Source organism: Lissotriton helveticus, chromosome 10 (genome assembly GCF_964261635.1).
Source record: "Lissotriton helveticus chromosome 10, aLisHel1.1, whole genome shotgun sequence".
Lineage (NCBI taxonomy): Eukaryota > Metazoa > Chordata > Amphibia > Caudata > Salamandridae > Lissotriton > Lissotriton helveticus.
This window is the reverse complement of record NC_136071.1, coordinates 304,240,520-304,267,415: the sequence shown is the minus strand read 5'-3', so window position 1 is coordinate 304,267,415 and position 26,896 is coordinate 304,240,520.

The window sequence follows — 26,896 nt, the reverse complement described above, 5'->3', positions numbered from 1 at the left end:
CATCCTGGCCACAGGAACTACAAGGGGAACGCGCTAGAGAAACTCATGGATGCAAATACCTCCCTCGAGTATTACAGCTAATTTTCGACTGCAGATATGGGGTTAAAGCACAATTGCCCAGCCTCGACCGTGCTCACTAATGTTTTGGGCTGATTAAAAACGTTACTGAATTTGAACTTCAACTCGGGCACCAGCTATATCTGTAAGTGCTTCCTGTTGAGGTTTAATTTTTGTGACAGGAGCCTCGTGCCAGAATGAATCCTGCCCTGCATAGTTATCCACGAAGATGCCACTGTTTTGTGCAATACCTCTTCTCAACTGGAGTACTGGCTAATCAGTAAGTGCTACCTTGTTGTGTAAATGTATAGTGCTTTTCCTACACTGCAGCTGCGTGAAGGGCCAGAAGATTTGTCCCCAGTGACCATGTGTGCCTGTAACTTTGCCACCGCGCCAAAAGGCGCCGAGGTCCCTTGAGTGACCTGTCCATCATAGTTGGGAAAGGGCGGGAAAAACGTTTGATACTGCTAGTGTGTGGTGCGGGGCTTCTATGCGTGTGCACATGCAGTTTGTTTAAAGGGTCAGAGAACGAGCAGGGCAGCAGGTGAGGAGAAAGCAGCATCCTGGCCACAGGAACTACAAGGGGATCGCGCTCGAGAAACTCATGGATGCAAATACCTCCCTTGAGTATTACAGCTAATTTTCGACGGTAGTTATGGGGTTAAAGCACACTTGCCCAGCCTCGACCGTGCTCACTAATGTTTTGGGCTGATTAAAAACATTACTGAATTTGAACTTCAACTCGGGCACCAGCTATATATGTAAGTGCTTCCTGTTGAGGTTTAATTTTTGTGACAGGAGCCTCGTGTCAGAATGAATCCTGCCCTGCATAGTTATCCACAAAGATGCCACCGTTTTGTGAAATACCTCTACTCAACTGGAGTACTGGCTAATCAGTAAGTGCTACCTCGTTGTGTAAATGTATAGTGCTTTTCCTACACTGCAGCTGCGTAAAGGGCCAGAAGATTTGTCCCCAGTGATCATGTGTGCCTGTAACTTTGCCACCGCGCCAAAAGGCACCGAGGTCACTTGAGTGAGCTGTCCATCATAGTTGGGAAAGGGCGGGAAAAATGTTTGATACTGCTAGTGTGTGGTGCGGGGCTTCTATGCGTGTGCACATGCCTCTTGTGTAAAGGGTCAGAGAGCGAGCAGGGCAGCAGGTGAGGAGAAAGCAGCCTCCTGGCCACAGGAACTACAAGGGGATCGAGCTCGAGAAACTCATGGATGCAAAGACCTCCCTCGAGTATTACAGCTACTTTCCAAAGGCAGATATGGGGTTAAAGCACACTTGCCCAGCCTCGACCGTGCTCACTAATGTTTTGGGCGGATTAAAACGTTACTGAATTTGAGCTTCAACTCGGGCACCTGCTTTATTTATCTGTCAGTGCTTCCTGTTGAGGTTTAATTTTTCTGACTGGAGCCTTGTGCCATACTTGTAACTATTCTCTGACCCTGCTTCGAGGGTCAGAGCAGGGTCAGAGAATAGTTGCAAGTAGGAAACGATACGCCTCAGGAAGCACTTACAGCATTACAGCAGGTGCCCAAGTTGAAGTTAATTTCTTTGTAACCATTTTGTAAATGGTTACAAAGAAATTAGCTTCAACTTGGGCACCTGCTGTAACCCTGTAAATGCTTCCTGGAAAAAATGTGTCCCGCTCGCGGATTCGCGGATTTTTCCACAATTTCGCGAGATTCGCGGATCGGGAAATTGCATAAAATCCACAAATTCCACGAGCGGAACGATTTTTCGGCCCATAGTTAGTCACCTCCTAGGTGAGATGAAAGGGGACACATATCAATTCAATTCCCCCATGAGATGTGTCCAACATCTTACGTTTTGACTGACACAGTGCCAACAATGACTGGCATCAAACTTTAGCTTACAGCACAACTTACATGGAGGGCCACCTTGAGCTCAACTAGTCGTACATTTGTCCAGTATACACACAGTGAGTACCCCCAAAAAGAGATTCAGATTATGTGAATGCCAAAAGGTACATTTCAACATCTTGCGTAACCAGCCCTGAGAGTAGTTGATACAGCACATGTGTGAAACAGCAACACTGCTGGCTTCTACGTAGCTACTGTACCTACCACATCTTCTTGCGTAAGTCGAACAGGGCACACATTAACAACACATTGAGCACAGTGTGTGCATAAAGATCAAGAATGTACATGAGCAAAGCAATATACACAGTGAAATAGACACAATATGTAGTCAGACCTTCATCACTGTGCGTTTTTAACAGCGTTCCTTACAGGGCTAATATTAACCACGCTTTGTTACCGTTATTATTGCAGAGTGTGACTACGAGCCACTCAACCCTTCCAGACAATGGGGCACACTTGAGCCTCATATAAAGTATGTGACTTCAATGTTCATGTTTGTTTTTAGGTGTAGTATGTCAAGTGGTGTCTATGTTTATATTAAAAGCACTATAATCATGATCTCCACTGGAGACATTGACCATACGCTCTTCCTCCTTCAAGGCAAGACAGAATACACAGTAGTTGATAAACTACACACACCATAGAAGACCATTTCTATGAATCAGAATGACACATATACTTATGATGCCTGGTAGACGCTTGTTACTCTAACAATGTTCTGTTTTATTTCCTTCCGATAATGCGTACCAAAGAGTAAAATCGTATGTATTAAACCAATAGTGCACGCACATTAGGTGTGGCACTTTATATTTTACTAATTCTTTATCTACCTCACTTATAGGTCACTTAGGAGTGGTACACACAGGGCTGGTCCCTGTGTGGTCCTAATGAAGAGCTTTGGGGAGGCTCAAAACATGTCGACTAATACAAGAGATATCTAACTCATCATGGTTATATAGTTTTACCTAGTACTTACCCCTGTTTTTGAACATACCGACTAGGAGCTAGAATAAAATATTTTGCCCACTAGTTAGGTATTTTTAACATTTTCTTTTCCCACTCCACAACAATGCAATATACATTTTCTCACATAAGTGCTCTTATGTAATCTCGCAAGTCGCAGCACGCCTCAATCCGCAGCGGATTAAGAGGACCCCTATGATGAAGCATGTCACCAAGGGGAAACCCTGGTGAGTGAGGAGACTCAAGAAAGAAATCCTTCCGTCTTGATCAGTAGACTTTCTCACTCCTCTTGAGCGGAAGTCTCTCATCACCCATAGCTAGGTTCAAATTCCGGTATTCTGGTTTTTCTGTGTTCGTTTAGCCATATCACAGATTGACATGTGTACATATTCGAGAGTCCATCACCCCACATATCTGTGTACATGCACAACAATATCATAAGTGACATGTGAGGGAGTATATGGCAATGCATGTAATCTTATGCACTGACATGGCATGTGTAGTCATCAGTGAGTCAAATGTAACAATACAATTTTCTTGAATTATCTAGTGGCATGATTCATAGTAACTGTCCACTATTCAATGTTGAGAACTGGCCATTCCCATTGCTACAGCATGATGTGTCGATAGGTGCATTAAGCGTGCTCCGCTTCCACAAACATGGTCGTAGGCACCAATGTCATGCTGCCAAATCGTGGGAGCGACTGCCTGGGCTCTGCGTTGTGTCACCGCCAATGCCCATGCCCTTGCAGCCAATGGGAACCACAATCGCGGTTGTGATATACACATTGAAAAATGGTGGTTGGCATGCTCCGCCACCACAATCACGGCCATAGTCACCAATGTCATGCTGCCAAATCGCGGTAGCGACTGGCTGGGCACTGTGGTGTGTCACTGCCGGATGTATGATGGTACAACGCGTGCTTTTACGCAAGATTCATAAAGGGAAACAACCCCCCTTGGCAGACCGATTGTCTCAGGGATTGGGTCTCTCCTTGAGCCCTTGTCACGATTTTGTGACCATTTTTTAAAAACTTTGGTCCAAGAAACTCCCACATATTTAAAGGATACAAAAGATCTTCTCAATCTCTTTAACACACTGCATTGTGACATGAGTAACATTTTACTTGTGACACTCGATATTGAGAGCCTATACCCAATCTGTAGTGTTGAGTATCTCCCCCAGGATCTTGATGGTGTCGTCCTGGGGGAGATACTCAACACTACAGATTGGGTTTACAATACCCCGAGAGAATTCATCATTGAATGTGCCACGCTGTCCCTCAAGAGAAAATTCTTTGAATTCAAGGGGAGACTTTTCTTACAGTGCACGGGCACTTCGATGGGCAGCACTTTTGCCCCAAGCGTGGCCGGGCTTTACGTCCATACCTTCGAACAAAGGCACATACAAACAGCAAGTAACCAGTTTATCTCTTCCATAAGTTTATGGAAGAGATATATTGATGATGTGCTAATGATATGGCAGGGCACAGCTGAGTCTCTACTACTCTTCCTAACCTGGATAAACACTTTGGATCCCAAATTCAAATTCACCAACACAGTGCATAGTGAAGAGGTGTTTTTTCTGGACGTGGTGATTTCAAAAGACAATGATTCTTTTGCCACAAGGACACATTATAAACCCACTGGCAGGAATAACTTGTTGGAATTCACAAGTTTCCATCTGAGATCCCTTCGGGAGAACCTCCCATATGGTCAGTACCTCCGCTTGAGGAGGAACTGTACTCATTTGGAGGATTTCCGTGAACAATCGAGGGATCTGACCATCAAGCTGGAAAACAGGGGATATCACGGAATCAGTTCTAAAGAAAGGCTACAAGCAAGCCAGAAACCAACCGAGGGAAGCTCTTCTTGAAAACTCCCTCAAAACACAGAATGAAATTCCATTGACTTGTGTGACTACCTATAGTTCTGCCTCTAATGCTGTAAAACGGATCATACAGAAACATTGGCGTATCCTGCACAGCAACAATAAAATTTGGGAGAAACCGCTCTTCTCTTTCCAACGATGCCGTAGCCTAAAGGACAGTCTGGTAAATACACGCCCTTTACTACCAAACACAAGTGGACCCACTTCAGTACTCAATACTTGGGGTTTGCCAAAAGTGACAGGACACTACCCCTGCTCTAATTGCAGCATTTGCCACCTTACCAGCCACACTAAGACTCTCCAGTTAGAACCAGAAAAAACGTGGACACAAAGGGCACATACCAATTGTAATTCAATAAATGTGATTTATCCTATTATGTGCCCTTGTAGACTACGTTACGTCGGAATGACCTCAAGAAAAGTAAAACTGAGGATCTGTGAACACCGGAGCAACATTAGATGTGGCCGGGCAACAACGAAACGGAGTGATCACTGTATACAGAGTAATCATACAACAAATGATATATGCTGGACAGTGATCGAACAGGTGGTGGCCGGGAATAACACACAAAGGATCCTATTTGAAAAAGAGAAAAGGTGGGTGTACCGTTTGGGAACCCACATGAATGGCCTTAATGATAACATCCCGTGGTCTACGGCCCTCGGGATTTGAGATCCCCTTGGCATTCACAATCTTTATGACAATACTAAGGAGGATATATTTTGTTGCAGGTCAATAGTTTTAACAATGACTACTACTCCCAGTCTATGCCGTTCCCATTCTCCCGATACATATATACAATTACACATCCTTTTTGATCAACATGATATATACTTTTTTTCATTTTTTGATAACAATTTATATATTAATACACCTATCATAATTAAACTAAGCTATATAGGCTACCTAGCATGCTACATAAAGGTTGTTGAAAAGCAACCCTTTTATACTTATACTTATGTTTGTATTTCTTTCTGACTAGATGGATGACGTTTTAATAATTTTGTCTTCTTGTTCTTCACTTTCCATCCCAATAGTTTGAGATATAATTATGAGTTAATTAACGACTTTTTTTGCCACCTTTTGAAAACACCCGATTGTTTCCATCCAGGGGATATGGGGTGCTAACTAACAACGCTGTGGTTCCAAATGCGTGATCTGTTTTTCGAAATATATATATTTTTCCCATTTTCTTTCTATTTAACAAATAACTTTATTAGCACACTTGCAGTCAGCGCTTACAATTGGCTTCCAAAACGGTTGCCATGACGTTTTATGACAAACGTCTATTTTCCCTCTGACCCGGGTGATGATATACGGCCTCGACTGATTGGCCGAACGGGAACCACGTGGGGAATCATGGGACCGCGACGGCAACCAATCGTAGTGCGGCAGTTTGGGAGGCAGGAAGTGTCCGATGTTAGGAACGGCACTTACAATCTTCTCTTACAACTATTTATACCCCTCGCCCACGGGACTCTTCAGTCTTCGGGGTCCAGCGCAGGGGCATGCAGGTGCTATAACGGGTGCTTGGCAAAAGAGGCGTGAGTAACTTGGAAGACAAATAAGTACCTCATCCGCATGCTAAAATTACCTCATGACCCTTCTATTTTTGTTCTTTTTACCAACAGGGTGTGCCATGTTGCTATCCACCCTCCCCCCCGAGACGCATGGCGCTTAGAATTGTAGCGCCCCCCGTAAGAGCGTGTTTTTGTTTTGTGTGTGTTCTTTTGATTAAGTCGTAATGGTTGTTAGTAGCCCAATTAAGCACTAAGAGCTACGCTTGTTTGATTTTTTGTCACTCGTGAGATTTACAATTATTGGGCATTTTCCCTATGTTTTCCGCCCCCGTGTAGCCTTAGCCACAATATGAGATATGAAGGACATTTATCCTCTCTCTCCACAAGTTTTCTGTTACCGCTTACGAGCACGAGTTCACTGTTTTCTCACTCGTACTCGATATATGGCTATGATGTCACTAAGGTAACACCCATAAGCAAGTGTGTACACTCTCATGTGACAACGGACATTATTTTTAACTACCAATCTTTTCTCTTCTTTTTTATTCATGTTCTGTATGTCATATGTCTATGTCTATGTCTCAGAATTAACTCGGTTCCACTCTAATACGTCGGAATCTTAGAAACATTTGAATTTTTACTTTTTTCATACAAGAAACCCTAGGTCAGGGTGGGCCTTAGCGCGCCCATACCGCCGGGTTCCTTACATAACACTAATCACTTGCACATTGGTCCTGACGAATGCCTGATTAACTCCATCACATAGGCTGAAACATGTTGACCTGATCACCACACCTAAGGATAACCTCCGATTTATAATCCTGGTCCTTTATCCTTTCACTGTTTTTACTCTGTCCAATTGGCAAAACTAATTTTAAAAAAATGTGACCAAATTGTGACATTTTAACTTTTCACTTTCACGAACACAGAACCAGCTCCGCAGTAACTCTGGCGTCGCAGCACACTGGGGTGGCATTCGGTCACTCCCGGTGGGGCCCAATGATGAAGCATGTCACCAACTAGTGGTGAGTGAGGGCCTTCTTCAAAAACCCATCAATGTTTTATTTATAACTGCCATAGACTGTGTACCAGCTTCATTTTCTGACAAATCAACTTTTTTGTCTAGCAGTTACTTTAGTTGTGACGCTCCTTTGTTGTTTTTGTATGATTACCCTAGGGGAATAGGAGCGTCTCTTTCCCTTCCCTTACTCTCTTGTTATTCCAAGTACATATTCGAGAGTCCATCACCCCACATATCTGTGTGCATGCACAATAATATCATAAGTGACATGTGAGGGAGTATATGGCAATGCATGTAATCTTGTGCACTGACATGGCATGTGTAGTCATCAGTGAGTCAAATGTAACAATACCATTTTCTTGAATTCTCAAGTGGCATTATTCATAGTAAGTGTCCATTATTCAATGTTGAGAACTGGCCATTCCCATTGCTACAGCATGATGTGTCGATAGGTGCCTTAAGCGTGCTCCGCTACCACAAACACGGTCGTAGGCACCAATGTCATGCTGCCAAATCGTGGGAGCGACTGCCTGGGCTCTGCGTTGTGTCACCGCCAATGCCCATGCCCTTGCAGCCAATGGGAACCACAATCGCGGTTGTGATATAAACATTGAAAAATGGTGGTTGGCATGCTCCGCCACCACAATCACGGCCATAGTCACCAATGTCATGCTGCCAAATCGCGGTAGCGACTGGCTGGGCCCTGTGGTGTGTCACTGCCGGATGTATGACGGTACAACTTGTGCTTTTACCACGCGTACCGTTACAACGCAGGTTTTACAACGCAAGTCGTTACAATGACTTGTTGGGGGGCGCTGGATAGTGAATAGTTTAAGTTACTATTCCAACTCCAGTCCCCGTGGATAGCAGGGAAGGTGTTGGATAGTAAATGAAACTATTCCCTATCCTAGAGCGCCCTCCAGCGAGAGTCGTTGTAACGACTTTCATTGTAATACCTGCGTTGTAATGGTAGTGCGGGGTAAAAGTTTTGTTGTAAACGATGTTTCCCGTCACTGCCAATACCCATGCTCATTCAACCAATGGGAACCGCAATCGCGGTAGTGATATACACATTGTAAAATGGCAGTTGGCGTGCTCCGCCACCACAACCATGGCCATAGGCACCAATGTCATGCTACCAAATCGCAGTAGCGACCACCTGGGCCCCACGGTGTGTCACCGCCAATGCCCATGCCCTTGCAGCCAATGGGAACCGCAATCGCAGTAGTGATATACACATTGAAAAATGGTGGTTGGCATGCTTCTCCACCACAACCACGGCCATAGGCACCAATGTCATACTGCCAAATCACGGTAGCGACCGCCTAGGACCCGTGGTGTGTGACCGCCAATGCCCAAGCCCATTCAACCAATGGGAACTGCAATCGCACTAGTGATACACACATTGAAAAATGGCGGATGGCATGGTCCGCCACCACAACCACAGCCATAGGCACCAATGTCATGCTGCCAAATCACAGTAGCGACTGCCTGGCCCCTGCGGTGTGTCACCACCAATGCCCATGCCCTTGCAGCCAATGGGAAGCGCAATCGTGGTAGTGAAATACACCTTTGAAAACCGCTGTAGGCGTGCTCCGCTACCGCGGGACAGGTCATTGGATGCAATTGAAAAGGTGCATGATCGCGATAGCGACAGCGACTGCCTGGCCCCTGCGGTGCGTCACCGCTAATGCCCATGCTCTTGCAGCCAATGGGAACCGCAATCGCGGTAGTGAAATACACATTTGAAAATCGCAGTAGGCATGCTCCGCCACGGCGGGCCAGTCATTGGTGGCATTTGAAAAAAGCTGACCAGGAACACCAATTGCAGCAGCTTAGTACCACTGAAACAACCCCAGTGGGCTATATATGTATGTGGGAGAGAGCCACACATTTCCACTGCTTCCAGACACTGCTGATTGACATTCTTCACCACCAACTGCTGCTGTTCCGGTCTCTTGGACCCAATGATGAAGAGAGCTGAGAACATCAGGGCCCGTCTCTTCACCACAGAGGAGCTGGAGGTCCTGGTGGACGAGGTGCTCTCACAGTATGGGAAGCTATATGGTGCTCCGGATGTCATGATAAGTGTTTCTGAGTGAAAGTAGGGGGTGCAGGGAGTGCACACATAAAGTTGAACCGCTGCAGTATGTGCCTAGCATGCTGACTTCAGGAAAATGGGGGTTCTTGCCTATTTTGCAAATTTCCTGTGCTCCATTTCAGGATGGGAGGGACATGCAGTGTTTTTGCAGCCATACAGTGACACTGCTAGATTGGAAAGTGGAAGTCAGGACAGACATTGCCTGAGCTAATGGATGTTTGAGTCCATGAGGTTTGCTCATGCCCATGTATGACATTACAAAGTCTTATTTTCCAGAGGGTACTGATGGAAGTGTGTTTCATTTTGTAGTGCCACCATGGATCTGTGAGCAGTATGCACAAGGGTGAAATGACAGAGGCTGACACCCATTTTGGAAACTCCCATATGATACAGCAGATTGTTGTACTTCAGGAACATGCCCCTTACATTATTTTGCTTATGTGTACTGACTCACATGTGTAGGCACTGTTTGCACTCTCATATTGTACATGCATGTGACTTTTCATGTGGCCCACGTTCGACATCAGCGTGAAACCCCCTGGCCTGCGCAGTTACTGCCCAATTTGACAAGGACCATCACTGAATGGACGGATTGAGACATATGTGCTGTCTGCCACCCTGTTCCTCAATGAGCTATCTTAGGCCTGTGGATTGCACAAGAAAGACCTCGTGAGAAGGGTGTGGGAATGTAAGATCATGTCCCTAAATGTGACCTCCATGACACAGTGAGCCATTCACAGGCCAATGACATTGTGGGGTATGCATTGTTGGACCCAGTGAGTCTTCCCTGAAACATCCTTTACAATGTAATGTATGTCTTGCTCACTCACAAACTGCATGCAGATGAGGGCCTTCTTCACATTGCTTTTGGTGCTGGCATTCTGCATGTGCATGAGATGGCTAGGTACTGTGTCCATCCTCACACATGCATGCATTTAGGTACGATTGTCGTATGCTAATGTACTATGTGTCATTATGTATGGCCTCTGCTGAACATCTCTGAATAGCTGTGCTAAATTTGTACATGATCCTGGGCCATAACCCAGTGTTACTGGTATTTCCTCCTCTTGTCTCCCAAGCCTGCAACTTAAAGTCCACCAGCTTAAGGACGTCTGGAGGGCCATTGCACGCAAGGTGCGGACTCTGGGCATCTGCAACCAACTGCTCACACACTGTCACAAGAGGTGGGATGACATCTGCCGGCTGAGCAAAAGCATGGCAGAGATGACGCTGGGGCTGTTCCCTCGGACTGGCAGGTTGGCGCGCAGGAGCATGACACCACTAATGGCCCGCATCTTAGCAGTGACACAGCCAGAGCTGGATGGACATTTGAGGGCCCATCAGCAGCAAGTTGGGGGTGAGTATTCTGCGAAGGGTGACTTTGGCTGTGAGTGACTGCATGTATCCCAACCCTGAGCCAGTGTGGAGCTCTCTGATGTTTCTAGTGTGATGCAATGGCTTTTAAGTGGCACCTGTGTTGAGTGCAGCTGTCATGCATTTTTGCTACATGTACTTTCTCATGTGTTTAATGTAATGGCCCTTGACATTGCATGCTGAGATGTGGCCTATGGCATCTACTGCATTAGGGGAGTCATGGACATCACTGGGCATTGAACGGCAGTGTCCCTCATCTTAGTGTGCTGTCATCGATGTGTGCAGTGCCTGACCTTGAAATTGTCTAAACTACACATCTGACACCACTATGCAACTGTAGCTGTGCTTCAAAGCATGACATGATGGATAGCAGGAGCTTATGGCCGTTGCAAAGGGACATTTTGGAGTCTGCATCTGTGTTGTCCCCTTAAAGTGACTCCATATGTAGCCTGTTGATATGTACATCTTTTTCACGTACAGGCACGTAGGTATGCTTACAGGAATCTGTATGTCAGGTTACATTGAGGCACGGGCAAGCTATTTGGCTGGTTGAACATCACATGTGTCATTAATGCCAAGTATGCATGTTAACATGCATCTTTTGATTTTTGCATTACAATTGCACATGCAGACTGCACAGGGGGGTGTGCAACATGGGGGTATCATCATCTTGTTTTGAGCTTTGTTTGCATATGATGTTTGTGAGTATGGCACTAAACTGTACCTACGTCTCTGTCTCTTGCAGCATCTACCGAGGGCACAGAAGAACCGGGGACAAACACCAGTGGTGAGGTATCGTGCACGACTGCTACACATGATCTCACTGACACTAATGTGACCAGCGCCTCTGAGGGGGACAGGAGTGCCCTTAAAGAATCACGCCCAGAAACACCAACCTCAACATCATCTGGTGCCAGCGGTGACTCATTGATTATGTTAGCGGGCACAGGGAGTAGGAAATCTGCCTCCTCTTCTACCACACATCATCCAGTGCCCACCCTCCCAGCTACTTCCACCAGTGCTTCACGTGCCCGCAGCAGTAAGAAGGGAAGAGTGTCCTTCCCCCGAGCCACCGCTGCCCCTGCATTTGTCTCCCCTGCTGCCCTCAGTGTTGAGGCTGTGGACCTTTTGCGCCAGCTGTGTGTGGGTCAAACAACTCTCCTGAATGCCTTCCAAGACCATGACAAAAAGTTAGCACAGGTAGTTGCCTTCATGGAGGGTATTCATTCTGATGTGGATGGGCTACACAGAACTGTCCAGTCTTTGTACTCCACAGTGATGGCAGCCATTCAGCTGTCACAGGCTCAGAATCCAACTCCAGTCCCTTTGGCAACCCCCCTGCAAGTGGCAACATCTAACAAGAGAGCCCACACACCACAGCTCTCAGGCTCCAGGAACTCCACAGGCAGCACACAACAGCAGCACCCCAAGTGGCACAGAGCGCAGACACCATCCCCGAAACAAACAAAAGTCACAAAGGAGAGCAAAGGCAGAAGCCCTTCAGGTGACACTAAGGAGCATCAAGGCAAGAAGCAGGCCTCAGGCTCACATGCCTCAAAATCAGCCCCATCAAAGGACACTCCCATCCCATAAGTGGATCCCAAAGACAGACAAACAGATGCCGTGCCTGCTGTGAAGCTGGTGCCTGGAAAGACTCCGCAGAAAAAGTACTCCAAGGCAGATTCACCCACAACCTCAACTCCCACTGACACCCCTGTGAAGCTGGGACAGGAGGGCACTCTGGGGGGTTCACCTGGTCAAAAGAGGTGGAGGGGAAAAGGTAAGGCCAGGCCAAGTGTACCACCAGAGCCAAAAGATCCCCAGAGGGAGGGCCACCACCTGCACCTGATGCACCGTTGGTGGAGAGTATGCCTGTTATGCCCGCCCCACTTCCCACTCCGCCCAAGACAGTTCTGCGCTATCGAATCCCCAAGAAGTGAAGAGGCAGCCCTCTACATTCACCCTCACACGCTGCATCTCACGACAACATGTCTCCACCACCCTGTGCCCCCACACCACCTGGTCCAAGAAACCCTCCGGCTACCAAAACCACTGATGCCTCTACCTCAGCTGGTCCTCTCTCTCCCAGGTCCAGTCCTCCAACTGGCCCCAACAATCAGCCACCTCCCAGTATGACTGACAGCCAAGTCTGAGGCAAAGTCCCCCTCCCAAAACTGTCTCTCCCACAGTGGTGCCTGGACTAACCATTGTTATCCCCCTAGCTGTATTACTTACCATGGCAGTTTCCGGTGTCACCCATTCCCTGTGCAGGTTCTCATGCACACATGTCCCTCCTTTGAAATATGGACTGGCCACTGGCCTTGCTGTTTGTAACTTTGGATGCCCATTTCCTGTGCATGTTCTCATGCACAGATGTCCCTTATCATAACTACGGACTGGCCACTGGCCTTGCTGTTTGTGACTTTGGATGCCCATTCCTGGTGCAAGTTCTCGTGCACACATGTCCCTCCTTTGAACTAGGGACTGGCCACTGGCCTTGCTGTATGTAACTTTGGATGCCCATTTCCTGTGCATGTTCCCATGCACATATGTCCCTCATTTGAACTATGGACTAGCCACTGGTCTTGCTGTTTGTAACTTTAGATGCCCATTCCCTGTGCAGGTTCTCATGCACATATGTCCCTCCTTTGAACTATGGACTGGCCACTGGCCTTGATGATTGTAACTTTGGATGCCCATTCCCTGTGCAGGTTCTAATTCACACATGTCCGTCCTTCGAACTATGGACTGGCCACTGGCCTTGCTCTTGTCTACTATTGAGGCCTATCTGTGTATTATGTAATAAAGACAGTTACTCCTGTTGTCTGCTTTGTCATTGTGCTTGCTAAATAAAAAGTTTTCTGTTTGGGTATGGTTTCATGTGACACATGCTCTGTATGCCACTTTAACATTGCCAATTGCTTGTTTTACTTTTTAGAGTTTGCCAGAGGTAACAAGCACTTTAGTTCTTCTTGACTCTGAGGCGTAAGAGTGCAATGATGGGTTTTTGTGATGATCCACTCTTATCCTAATCATTCTATGGTCAGGTTTGCTAAATTGTACATATGTCATGTTAGGATGGAAGACCAGAACAGGGTTGAATTCTATCCACATGATTACGTGTGTGGTGGCCAGGGTCTATCAGATTTATGTGATCTTTCTTGATGTGTGAACAGCGGTGTCGAGGTGTGGTCATCTTGTGATGGCCTGTCTTACTAGTCACATGGGTATATTTGTATGTGTGCATTTGAGTGGTCATGTCATGTAAAGGGGTGCTCTGTTCAGTAGTGTTGATGTGTGTGTGCCCCTGCAGTGCCAACTGCACATGTGTTTGATCCAGCAAATAAGTGCCTGTTGCTTTGAATTGTCAGCCCTGTGATTCTGAATGTGGGCACATGTAGGATTTGTAGGTTGAGCAGTGTGCAGTGTGTTGGTGTGTCCTTGCACTCCTGGAGGATGCCTACTTGTTGTTGCTGCCAGTTGTGAGTATGCAGAGTGTGTGACAGCCAAGTCTGTGTTGTGTTTTGTTGATCAGCCATGTGTCTTGTTACAATTTGTGCTCACTGTGCAGACCTGCACAGCCACACTGACGTTATTTCTGAGCTGTCTCATGCATTGCTGTCACTTGACCCATCTTTGGCTCCAGTATGGGATCTGGGATGTACAATCATACCATCCCCTATCTGTGCTTCTGATGCATACACATTGTGAGTGACTCCTCTATGTGTTTGTGTACAGTACACTACTCACCTGTCCACTACACACGTACACACCACTTCAATCTCATATCTCCTACCCCTTGGCTTGCCAGTGTGTGAGTCCCCCCATCACTTCATTTGTTACACTATGCTTTGTGGTGCTGATCAGTGCACAGGACCAATGTGCTACCTAGGACAGTTTCCCAATTAGTTATGTGTTATTTTCTTGTACTGGTTTGTAGTCATGTTTGCTCATGTGCAGTGCAAATGTTTGTGCAGCACAGTCCTCTGGTCATATTGTTTGCACCTAGGTGTCCCTGAGTTGTGCATCTGTGGGTAATGGCTGAGCAGTGTGTGTGTTTGCTCAGGTACAGCTACCCTTCCTGAGTGTGATGTTATCTGTGTGCTGTGATGATTTGTGTTGTGGGATTACATGGTGTGGCACTCAGGTGTGTCTGCTACTGATTTGGTTGGTGTGTACACAATGCTTGTTGTGAATGCAGTGTTGTCAGTGTATGTTGCCTTGCACTTGCTTGTTGTACATACCCATGATGTCCAGCTGAGTTTGCAATGTGATGGATTGGTCTGTGCATCTGTTGTGTTTTTGTTGTGGATGTATGCAGTGTTTGGCCTGTGTAGGCTCTTTCAACTGACAGATGCTCTGTGTGTGTGATGTTCTAATTGCATGACATTGTGTGTAAGTAGTTTGTGCATTGTGATATATTCTGATCTGTGTTGCAAGTGTAGTGGTTTTCAGTTAGTCACTCAATGAGATTATCTGGTAGCAATAGCAAGCTTGAATCCAACCGCTGCACACCAATGTGAGAAGTTGGCCTGGCATATGAGGTCCACTAGTTATAGTGGGCACCTTGCAGCAGTCCAAACAACCCTTATTGATGATAGGTTAAGACAACCTTTATTGCAAGCTATCCTAGTGGTAGCTATGGAGAGCAGCCTTCAGGCTAAGTCTCGAAGGAGTGTAAAGCAGCTTGATTTACCAGATTGTAACCTCTTGAATGTCTAAATGAAAGGAGATCCACACAAGGTATATATATACAATATATGTATTTATTACTAACCACTCTCTAGTAATCTCTTTATGAGATTACAGAGCCAGGTACACAATATAAACACAATAGAACTTAAGTAAATAGCACAATATACAATGGGCCCCATGGGGAGACCAAACCACATATTAGGAAAGTGGTATAAGAACCACGACTTGACTAGACACAAGACCTAGAGCCTGTAGAATCGCCGGGACCCCAAGGAACCACCCAAGGTAGTGACACCGGGTACCCACGGGGAACATGTGCAGTGTGAGAGATGTGCATAGAAGCATAGCTTCTATGTAGAAAGTCGCAGCTGGAATTTAAATGTTCAAGAACACTTAGGAGAGGACTTTGAGCAAACCACTTTAGACTTAAGGGGTTCTAGGGCCAACATCCACGAGAGTACTGGAGTACTCGACTTACCTCACCCAGGGAAGCCGGGTGCATAGGTGTCAAATGGTGTTGAGAATCGTCATTGTTTTCAATGGCGACCTGCTGCAAAAGTGCTGCTGCCGTGAAGAAGGAAAGTGTCCGCTGTGATCCAAGCCTGGATAGGGAATGTCAAGAACCTGAAAGCCGAGGGGACACAGTCTGAGTCACCTGCCAGTGACCAGGGGCACGATAGACGAATGCTCACCAATGCCAGTGCTTCAGGTGCAAAGAGGTGAATATTAACTCTGCAGTCCCGAGGACCAGGAGGCATCCACAATGACCAGAGGCTGGATTTGAGCATTCCCGCAAAGGATGTTGAGTGCTGCAGCATCTGTGCTTGGATTGAACACAACAAGCCTTGGCAACAGCAACCCACGCAAAAGGAGAAACAATGCTTCAGAGCGGACCAGCAAGGTCCACGGGACTCAACAAGCAATGGAGAGTCTTGGCACATCTGGAGCAACCTGGGAAGCCCAAGAAAAGTAAAAGTTGGCCTCTCAGGGACCCACAGGTGGACAGACAAGGGATCATGAAGGTACCTCAAGAGAAAATCAAAGGGTGGGTTCACGGAACACTTGTGGAGTGTAGGCCAACAATCTTCGGTAAAAATGCTGCTTGGGGTCTGAGTTATAAGTAACCCAAAGCACAGCCTCAAGGATCGCCAAGAAGCATATGCACTTGCAAATGTGCACGGTGTCCAGGGGTACATGGTCCACAGTCCCCACAAGGGCTATGGGTCTCAGCTTTGCTGGGAGCTCGGGTGAGGCTCTGGGAAGTCTGGGAACCTACCTCCTGTGTTACAATTTCTTCGGAGTCCGGCTGGAGCTTTGGAGATGCAAACCGGTCAGATGCGTCTTTGGTGCCTGCCACGCAGGGAAGTAACTCCTTTACTCCAAGGGAGATTCTTCAGTCATCCAGTGTTGTGCAGATCATCAAAATTCCAGGATTTAGTAGCAGAGTTTCGTCCAGGTAAATCTAAAGTCCTGTAGTCAGGGGTTCCTACTTTATACCCAAGGAAGGGGTGGGACAAACTCAGAGGACCCACCTATGGGAGGGTTTGGAAAGAGGGGTGGCTACACCCATTTCTTTTGTCCAGTTTCACACCAGAGCAGGGGATAGTATCCTCTGCAACCGGTTTCAACTGGACTATGCACAGGGACACCAAATGTACCCCCAGTGCAGACTTCAAAGCACTCTTGGAGTGAACCCACCCAGCCCCAATACACTACAGCCTGTCTGGGAGGTGGTGACACCTCCCTGTGACAGGAAATATATTGTCCAGGCCTCCCCTTCCGGAGTTTCGTCCAGACTCGTGTCTGTGGCTGCAGCTTCCATTTTGTGATGCCAGGGTTCTGTTAAGCTGGTACCGGGTGGACCGGTGTAGCCATGTTTCTCCCTCTAGGAGGGTGGAATCATACCTCTGTCACCAGTACTGGTGGGGAGGTGTGATTCCAATGTGTTTGACACTAAACACAACATGTTTCCTTGCAGCCATTCCAAAGTTAGCATTTACCGCGAGGTTATAATGCACTTAAGAGTATATGGTCTGGCTGCATCACAGAACAACCCCAGAGAATAGATTCCGAAGGCTGCAGAGGGGCCCTGCTCATGCATTGGTACCCTCTCACACAAACAAAAGCCAGCACCCTGCCTTCAGGATTGATAAGGCCTGCCATAGGGGTGACTGATAGGTTTATATGTGAAGTGACATAAGGTAGATATAGGGAACCTATATCTAAGTAAGGGGTGCATACACCACCTTACACAGGCTGCTGTAGCAGACCTGTTGTGTCATTTTGCATGGTCTCCCATGGGTGGCATAATACATGCTGCAGCCCCTGACAGGCATCTGGGGTACCTATACCATGGGTATATCGGATACCATATACTGGGGACTTATAAGGGTACCCCAGAATCCAATCTGTGGTATACTTAAAGTGCATGCAATCATTTTAGAGGGGAAGCAGCTAGGCTGAGGTCCTGGATAGCAGGGCCCCAGCCAGACTAAAGTCGAAAAATAGTGAAAAATCATCAAAAAAATGGGGGTAACTACAAGAAGTAGATCCTACTCTCCTACATAGTGTGCATTACTTGTGTGTCTGTCACATGCAGCAAGGTAGATTCTTGTTCCTGATCTAGTTTTGGGTTCACATTGGTGGGTCATCCTCCTATTTCTGAGCTGTCACTTGTCAGGATTGTGCATGTGCATGCTTGTGGTACACTATGACACCATGTTGACTTGATGGGTGGTGTGGTGTCTCTGTCTGTGTTAGCTGATCCCAGTTAGTGTTCATGATTGGTTTTTGATGGTGCAATTTTTGTTTGTGTTGGGGTATGGTGTCTGTGCATTGGCCCTGAGTGACAATGTTGTGTACTCCTGTTCTGTCTGGGGTCCCATTATCTTTCCACTGTTTGGCTGGCCATGTTTGGGCTTGTTGAACTTATGTGTATGTTGTTTGTGAGCTTTGTGTTTGGCTATTGATTTTGTGTCAGCATTGGTTCAGGCATCCCTGATTGTGAGTGTGATGTTTGTGGATGCACCCCAGAGAGTGTGGTTGGTTGTCAGTGAACTCACAGGACATCATTTCCACCTTTCTGTGCGTTTAACACTGGTGTTGAGTGTTTCAGGTGTGAGGTGGGTGGAGGAGGGTTATGTGTGAAGGTCCTACTTGTGTTTGACAGTCAGAGAGTGTGACAATGAGCCATGTGTGTTGTGCTGATGACATACACATGTCAAGTAAGTTTTCACAGATGTGTGGCTGATCACAGTTTGACTTCAGACACTTCTTATCATCCTTGTGCCTATGCATGGCTTGCCTTGCTTTCTGTCACTGTGGTTTAGTTGCACTCACTGTGCCAGCCATGTCTGATTTGATGGCCTAAGGGTGGTGTGATATGTTCCTCCTCTTGCAGGTGATGTACACATGCTTTGTGGCTTGCTCCATGGCATTCCAGCATAGTCCACTTCACTTTTGGCTAGCCCATTTATTGACCTCCATTGCTACTGACACCTGGTATGTGTATGTGGCTGTGTGTCAGTGTGGGGTGTGTCTGGGCACAGTTAAGTGGTTGTTCATATTCAGAGTGTTCATTTTGTGACTGGTCTCAGTTTGCTTGACATGAGTGGAGGGTAGGTGTGGGGAGGAGGGTTGCCCTGCCACTGAGCTTCTGTGCAGGGTGTTCCTCTTCAACCCCACCTTCTGAGACAGGTTCCCTGGTTGTTTGGTGTGTGTGGTGCAGGGTCTGGGTACACCTGTCTGGTTAATTGTGCAGGGGGGCACAGGAGGGGCACACAGCATGTCCCCTAATGGGTGTGGTGGGCCTAGTGTGTGAAGGGTGGAGGTGTGGCCCTATGATCTTTGTGGACTGCCCATGCTTGGTGCTGGCCCTGCCTAAATCATCGCTGCAGTGACGTGACCGGGAGATTGAGGTGATTTCGCGGTTGATGGATGACCTGGATGCAGAGGGGTAATTTTCTTAAAGGTAGGACATGTGTGGGTACACTTGGTGATGTGTTCCTGTCCCCACCAGAGTGTCTGGTGTGGACAGGAACCGTATGTCAGCACAGGAGTTGTGTATTGTGGTTCTGTGCGGAGTTGTGTGATTGCGTTACTGCGGCGTTGTCCGCAATGGTGCATTACTTGCTGGTAGTGGAACAGGTACAGCACCAGAAAGGCGTGTAAAGCTGGATCCATTGCGGCCGGGACTGGGTGGAGGGGACCAGGATCCTGGTTTGGCGCTCCACTGTCATGCTTCCGCCGACTCCGGTTGGGTGGTCTCTCCGCTGGGTGTGACAGGCTGTTTGGGGCATACTGATTTGTACGGCGATCGGGACGTCATTCCGCACTTCGATGGGCCTCTATTGGCTCCCACCACCGCAGTGGCGGACACATTTTTATGGCGGTTCACGTTGCACCGCTGCAGATGGGAAATGGGCTATGTTAGCCCATTGTAATATGGCGGGTGTGAGGACCGCTGCTGGCATGCAGAAAATGACAGTTTTCGCCACCGCCAGAACCGCAGAGTTGCCACCGCCTGCCATCATAATGAGCCCCTTTTTTTGATTTTGTTATGGTTTATCATTGGTGGATTTAGGAACGGAGGTTTACTTTTGGAACAGTTGGCTTTTTACATTTTTGGGGGTTACTTTTTCATCCTATTTGGATTATGAGATACCTGGATTGTTTTACCAGATTTGGGATTTTCTGTCTACAGCTACGGAAACGTTAAGTTAATTTAATTATTTATTGTGGGATGGAAATGTTAAGAGAGTTACTTTTATTGTTGTTTATATTTTCATAAATTCAATTAATATGTCTATATATATTTTTTTATTGTTTTAAAAAATATATATTAGACAAATTCATTAATTTTGTGAAAATATAAAAATCATTTGTATGAATTTTAATTATTTTTACAACAAATTATTATATATTTTAAACTTTATTGCTAATTTAGAGTAGGCTTTTGACAATCATTTCTAAGTATTCTAGGCCTCTTGATGTTGGGTATAGTCTGACTTGATGTTGTAGGTATTCAAACATTTGTTTAGTTTGTTTGGATAGTTTAGGCCGGATTTGTGTCACAGATTGCTCCATTCTTAGCTGTTGGCAGCTCTGTTCTTTTTAGAGGGCGAGTAGGAGTTTGTGTAGTGTAGGTGGACCTCGTCCTGTTGTTGCTTGGAAGGCATTATGCCAACCTTCAACAGCATTGTTTGTTTTTGCCTCTTGGTTTTATGGGTTAGGTATACATTCCACTATTGAATTTGTTATTTGAGTTTTCTCCTATGTCCTGATCTATGAAGTGTTCCCACCCAGGTATCTTCAAAATAGTCTAGAAGGGGTCTTAATTATTGTTTGTGTTGCTGATACTTCGATTAATAGGTTGTAATGTTCGGCCATGTCAGTAAATGGGACAGAGGCCAATGCAATAAGTTTTTTTATTTGGTATGCGAATGAACTGTTTGTCGCATATTCAACACTTAGGGCCCGATTCCTATCTCGCTGAGAAAGTCCTAAGGCCGACTTGTACCCGAAGAGCTTTCCGAGTAACTCGGGATCCTGGGCTCCAAGCGACACAGTATGATGCGCTGCAGCGCTGACGGACTCGGGTCGCTCAGAGCCCCATTGTAGTTAATGGGAGCCTGGTGTACGTTGCGTACATAGGTGCCCATAGACAAAAAACGCACGTCCCGGACAAGGGTGCCCCCTTTTGCGGGGACGCCTCGGTCCCGCCCGCACCGTGCATGAGGCTCCAACTCCATCCGGCTGCTCGACATGCGCATCGTACTTGGTCATCTGGGAATCTGCTTTTTGGCTGTGCGAGTCAGCCATGGCGGATTCGTCCGGAGTGGCTTGGTGATGTGTATGAGTCGCTCAGAGTGCAAGGCGATTTTTGTATCGTACTTGCTCGCTCGTACAGCTGTACGAGACACCCGGAAATCATACGTACGTCTCGGACTCGATCTTCTTTCAAGCAGGATCAGAATCGGGCCCTTAGGTCCCAATTACGATCTCGCTCGGAAAGCCTTCCGACCGACACGGATCCATAGGGCTTTACGAGCGAATTGTACAGCTGGAGTCTGAGCGAGCAAGTACGATTCATTCACATGCTTACAGATACGGTTCGCTCAGTTTCCCATTGAACTCTATGGGAGCCTGTATACTGGACGCGTAGACAGGCACCCATAGCAAAAAGGGGTGGGTGGGGAAAAGTGTATGGGTGGGATCGGGTTGAGAGACGATTCGGTTGGCACGTACATGATCTTTGCATTGTACATGGTCATTCGGACCAGTGTACAATTCGGACGGAAAAAAAGGGTTGCTAATCGGATCCGTAAAAGCCAAATCCGATTCGTAGGCCTTCCGAGCGAGATCGGAATCGACCCCAAAGTAATGATTTTTAAAGGTGTCTCATATACACTGATTGAAATGATAGTAGCGACCCTGAATTGATGTCTGTGGGTAGGATTTCAGCATTGCATTTATCATTCCCTGTTCAAAATCAATAATTATTTTCTGTGAAAAATAATTATTTGTTTCTTGTTTAACCCTTTTGTTGCTGCCGTCGGCTAACGGCCATCACAAGCACTACCTCCGTAGTGCTGTGCACGTCCGTTGGCTGACGCGGCCCCACCCACTCATCAGAATGCCCGCGCCGCGGCGGAATTGCCGCCGTGGTTAAGGTGTTAATTTTATTTAGTATTTCCATATATGTGGAGTTTTGTTTATTAGGTAACAAGGCGTAGATAAAAGGGATGTTGGTGTTTTGATATAGGGCATGGATAGTATATAATTGATAGAATGGTTTGGGACAAATCTTAAAACTCCCATCCATCATCCATGTTTCTGACTGTTGTAGTGTGATTAAATTATTTGCGGTTCCAAACATAATTATTCTTTTTTCTTTAGATGTGTTGTCATAAAGAACAAAGGGTTCTTCGTTATGAGTTATAGCTAGTTCTGAGGGAATTTCTACCTCTTCAAATGTTTTTGGGGCAGGTGTGGTGGTGGTTGTGGCTTTTTTTGTTCGACGTATAGCCTTTTTTAATGAAGAAATAGAGGGCATTTGGCCAGTAGCATGTTTGGGTACTTTGAGAAGCAATTCTTTAAGAATTTGAGTGATAGGTTTCTGTAAGCTTGTGCTAGCTTCTCCAATGTTGTCTAGGGCATTCCTCACCTCTATTTCTGTAACATTTGGGGGGTGGTTCTGCTCAACTTGTATACAAAACAGTTGTTTCTCTAGTTGTTGCCCTCTGATAACATTTATTTGAATAGTACGTGCTACATTTCCAATTTACTTTAAGTCCACTTTGCTTTTCCTGGGTAAAGAAATACCCCATGCAACATAGCAAGAACGTGCCCTTCTGGGAACTGATAAATTGGGTGCCTTCTGTCATTGTGATGTTTTAAATGGTCCGAAAAAATGTATATAAAAAATAATAAAAAGAATAATGTACATGTTTTTTACTTAATACATACACATTGTTATTAATATACTTACAATGTCGATTTTGAGCTTGTTTTCAAAGTAGAGGTCCTTTGTTTGTTAGATGAATTTGTTTTGCTGCTAATGTTTCTGTTGGTAGAATAAAACATATTTTAAGTTATTTTGTTCAATTGTATATGGAGTAGGGTGGGGTTTGGGATGAAGTTGGGGTTTGGTTGGGTGTTGTAGATAAGTTTTAAAATGCTTTTTGCTGAATACTTACTTTAGTTGTCAGATGATTTTAGAAGGTTGTCTGTAATTCTTGGAATGGGTTGAGAATTATCTGTAGAGGAGACATAAATTGCAACATGATATATATTAATTATTTGTGCATGATAAATAGTAGTTTTTGGGAGATTAGCATTACTATTATATCATAAATGATAGTTGACTTACTTTTTAAAGTATGAAATATATTTTTCTTTAATGAAGTCCTTCCTTTTGGCATAAATCCGGCAGAATTTCGTCTTCTTTATTCTTTTTGGTTTAGGGTGTAAAATAAGCATAATTTGTTGTTCTTTATATATTGTTCAATTAACGCTATTGGTTTATTTTAATATTGTGTGCATTTCATTGGTTGATCTTTATTGTTTTAATAGTTTTGGTTGCTGTTTTCCATAAATAGCAAATGCTAATTAAGAGACAGTTATTGTTTTTTATTTTAGACCGGTTGAATGATTTAAATGGGTATTATATTATATGTGATGTAAAATAATGTGTATATTATTTAAATATAAAATGTATATAGGTATTAATAGTGTATTTATGATTTATTGTTTTATAATATGCGGTACTATTTTCGAAATGAATTCAATTTAATTTATTTTGTATGCAGTGTGTGTTTATTTATTTAAATATATTTATGGTGTTAAGTTTTGTTTGTTTTATCTGTTTTAAGTTCTCGATATTTAAAAAAAAAACCAATATTATTGTTGCCCATATTTTTGTGATTGATATTTTGGACATGTGGTATACTTTTAACAATGTTCGATATTTTAAATGATGATATTTATGTGTTTGATAATAGTGGCATCGATGTTAATGTTTAATGATATTTTGGTTTCGATAATAGTGTATTTTTTTAATTAAGTATAGGGTATCGATATTAGTGTAATCAATATTTTTGTGTCAATAACTATGTAGGTCGATATTGTGTCTGTCGATATTATGTCAGTGATTCAACCCCTCCAGGCGTGCTATAACAGGTGCCAACAGACCTTTCAACTGTAATTCAATTCTAGGGAACGTTTTTTCAACAGCCTGGGCCAATAAGCAGTCAGACCTAACATTCGAGGAAGCACGCTCCCCTTTTCTTGTTGAAGGTGCTCTCCTCCCGCCTCCTCTTTCTTTTAACTGGTGGCTCGTCAGGCGGGATAGTGTCATCAGCATGAAGATCCTCCACAACCGTTTCAGTGCTAACTGCGAGGAGCAGCATTCCCTCACATACATCTCAGTGTCTCTTTGGGGCAGCAAGCAGGTTTGCCTCTTATGGACTGTAAAGACAGTCACCTTTGGGTTAAGGCAATTTCCTTAGAAATAACACTTTGAAGCCCTCACCAGGAATGAGTCTATGGTTGTGATGGTGTCTCCGCCCCATTGTCAGCCCTCGTCTTCCTTTTCCCCATATTAATCCTTGGTTAAAGGTGAAGCAGAACAAATAATGTTTACCTTACCGATAATGACTATAAATCATTCCAGCGTGTTGGTATTTTTGTGAATGACATTTTGGGCACGATTTAAATGTCAGATAATAATATGACAACAATATTCTAGTGCAACACCCTATGCATCATGAGTGTTGTCACACCTCAACTAGCTCCCCACTAGAACACGTCCTCTTTTTTTGAGGTCAACAACTCTCAGACAAAAAGCACTATTTGTAAGTGCGCCAACGTACATAAGGCAGCGTTTTGCTGAACATCGACCCACACATATTCTCCAATGGACTGGTGAACGCATGCTTAGTCCCCCAAAATTTGGATAGAACAATGCAGCAGACCGGTCTGTTGCTATCATTATTGTTGCAAATGCTGAAGAGAGCTTCCTGAGTGAAGTTTTTAGGCATATGAAAGAGCTTTTATAATTCAGAAAAGCGCTAAAACGTTTCTGTTTGGTAAGCATGTAAAGAATTTTTTGGCTGTAAATGTATGTTTATCGTTGAAAATGCCAGCACTTATAAATACTAGGAATCCACATAATGAACCTTGGCAAGTGTAAATGAGTTTACATACGGCTGTGCCACAACTGCATAAAAATACATTCTAGTAGCTCCTATGCAAGGGATGTACTGGGCAGAACAAGGTGTGGAAGTCTTGTATGCTTTTCAGTGCCTTCAGTCTTGTACGTTTGTTGGCATTTCCTAACTCCAATCCAACCCTTTCCAATTCTCAAAAAGATTGGAGATTTAGCAAAGAGTTTGAATTAATCTCCTTCCAGTATAGGCAAGGAAACAGGTTATTACCAAATTTGGAGGAGATAGTAGAGGAGATGTTTCTCCATAGGGAAAATATCCCCAATATGCATGTTATTTTCGTGAGCAAGAGGACAGTGTAGAAATTGAGACAGCAATTCAAGGTAATGTGGAAGACAATGTACAGATTTTAAATACAGAAAAGTTTGAGAAGGAAATTACCAGGTTTAAGGTGAAATCAAGGGAAAGGCCGAATTTTACTTGTGTGTGTTGTCGACGGACTCATTATAAGATTCAGACTAGGTTAGTTGATTTATATGCAAAAAGTGAAAAGATGGATAACTATGAGTGGAAAGATTTAGCAACTTATTTGTGGGTGGAGAATTCTTTTGATTTGAGTTCTGATCAGCGTATTTGTAAATATTGTTATGACAAATTAAATCAAAACAGAATGCCTGCTAGAGCTGTTCATAATAATCTGGAGTTGATAGACATTCCCCGTGAATTGATAGACTCATATGTATTTAAATCTATTTTGATTCAATGTGTCCATCCTTTTCGGGCTATTGTTCGCATGGAGCCTAAGATAGGGAAATTGCCTCCTTCAGATTTACAGAGAGGATTAAAGGGAAGAGTTGTTTATTTGCCTCTAGATTTCAAGAAAAATATTGATACAATTGGTGTAAAGAAAGTGGAAGAGTGTGGTAAATAAATAAATAATACCTCTCTTTTTGACTAGACATATATCATAACAGATAGCTCAATAAATAAGAGTCAAGATTCGAGGTAGTAGGAGTTTTGCAGGTTTAATACAGCATAAGGACAGGAACAGGACAACCTGCATGGGAATAGGATGACAGGGCCCAGCAGCTGCTGGGGCTGGGTCTGGGATGAGCGCGCTGCCTTTTAATAACAATACATGAGCATATATACATAACGCAAACACATAGCATTACATTGCAGTAGGCGTAGCAGTGGGTGGAGCAGAAGGTGTGACGCGTAGCAGTCGCGAAAGATAAGGGCGAAAGTAGGTGTAACTGGGCGTATACATAGACATGTGATGCAAACGTAACAGAATATGTCATGAATGGGGCGGAAACCATGGAGGGGGCTACCTGAGGAGCCGGGACCTCTAACCTGATGGTGCGCGCAAACTAGCAATGACGTATCACTAGGAGAAGCTGGGGGCTATGAACTCTGTGCTAGGAGCAGAGACTGAAGTCTGGAGAGTCAGGGCGACATGTACCTAAACAGTATCTAGTATCTGATGTTTAGAGAACATGTTGATATAAACTAGAAGTCAGGAGGGGAAAGGCTAACTTGATTCTAAGACTGGACCATGCATTATTCTACATGTAGTGCGTGATGAAGAATATTAAATGACCATTAAATGCAGTATTTCTCTAACGTGGAGACGTGAAGGCTAGACAATGACGGAAACTATTGATGCAGTTCAGTAGCTTAGGAATGCAGAGAAGGAGGACTGAACTGATAACTGG